General features: G+C 35.0%; 1 pseudogene; it reads left to right on the forward strand.

Annotated features, from left to right (window-relative positions):
- The window catches only part of LOC102485338 (28S ribosomal protein S31, mitochondrial-like), a 3,781-nt pseudogene extending 3,513 nt beyond the window's left edge, over positions 1-268 (forward strand).
- Positions 269-1,483: the final 1,215 nt, after the last annotated feature.

Genomic DNA, 1,483 nt, shown 5'->3' on the forward strand with positions numbered 1-1,483 from the left:
GGTCCAGGACTCAAACATGGGAGTCCAGCGACATAGTCATTATGCTAACTGCTGGTCCCAGTCATTTAGAATTTCATGAAAATGTATTTCTTTATAAATACCTAGAGGATTTTCCAAAACATGTCACTTCATGGAGCTGGTGGCTTGTGGCCTTTCCAAAGAGTCATATCTAAATGTTAAACAGAAGGTCAAGTACATAGAGTGGTTTAGGAATTATTTTAATGAAAAAAAGGACATTCTAAAGAAAAGAGACATACAGTTCAATTGAAGATCACGGAAATTTTTAAATTAAATTGCTGGCAATGAAGATAAAATAATTTTGCTAGTTTTCCTATAAATAAAAAAGAAATAAAGAAAATAATATTGTACAAATTGAATGAAATACATTGAAATAAACAAACAAAGAAATAAAAAAAAGGCAGACCAGTAGGTGGCTTAAAAGTGAAAGCACTGGAACCTACATAGCCAACTCGAGTTGGAGTCCCAGATCCAGTGGCTTGAAAAATCATACTGGGTGCATATGTGTAGATGCCCAAAATCTCAAGAGGAGAATAGCAGAGAAAGTACTGCAGTGTAGCTGTCACCCCCAAGGATTGATTTCTCATTTTTCCCTCTCTTTCTCTGTCTCTGGCTCTCTCTATTGAACATATACAAAAAAGCCAATGTAAATTAAGAAGAAATTAATATGACACATAAAAATAAAAATTCATGAAAATAAGACATATTAACTGAAATAAAATTTTTACATTATATGCAGAGGAAAAAATACTAGGAGCAGAGATGAACAAAGTAATCAGAGAATAGGCTAATTGGAAAGTAGTACTAATAAAATTGCCAATAAAACAGAAGAGAGTGAGAAAGGAAAAGCACAAAAGTAACTTTAAAAATGGATGCTGTTGGGGCTAGCAGGTGGTATGGTGGTTAAGGTGCTGGGCTCCCACATAGTTGACCGTGGTTCAAGTCCTGGACAGGATAATTTAAAAATTATGCTGGGCACATGTGTGTGTGTGCATGTATAAAGTACCAGGTGGAGAATAAAGGAGAAGGGATTGTGACATAGCATTCTCTCCTGGGAGGTGATTTCTCACTTTCCCTCTCACTATCTTGCTCTCTTTGGTGAGTGCATGTGCCCTACAGTAAAACCGAAAAAAACACAAACGAACAAACAAAAAACCCCATTATTTTGAGTAGTCACAACCACTAAACATTCCAAAAGGAAAACACACTGAATGAAAGAAACTATAAATGTGGAAAAATAGTGAGGGATAAATTTCCAAACTAGACCCCGGTGTTTGCTTTCTCCTCACTTTAAAATGTACAGTGAGTCCTAAGTAAATAATAATAATAAAATAGTCTGTTGTTAAATGTTCTGTGGTCAGTACGAAGACTAAAGGGGATTTTATTTTCTCACAGTAACCACAGAAATTAAACAGATTACCTACCAAATGACAAAGAATAATAAAGAAAAACAAAGTTGGCATTG

This window comes from Tupaia chinensis, unplaced genomic scaffold (assembly GCF_000334495.1).
Source record: "Tupaia chinensis unplaced genomic scaffold, TupChi_1.0 Scaffold000401_1, whole genome shotgun sequence".
NCBI classification, from domain to species: domain Eukaryota; kingdom Metazoa; phylum Chordata; class Mammalia; order Scandentia; family Tupaiidae; genus Tupaia; species Tupaia belangeri.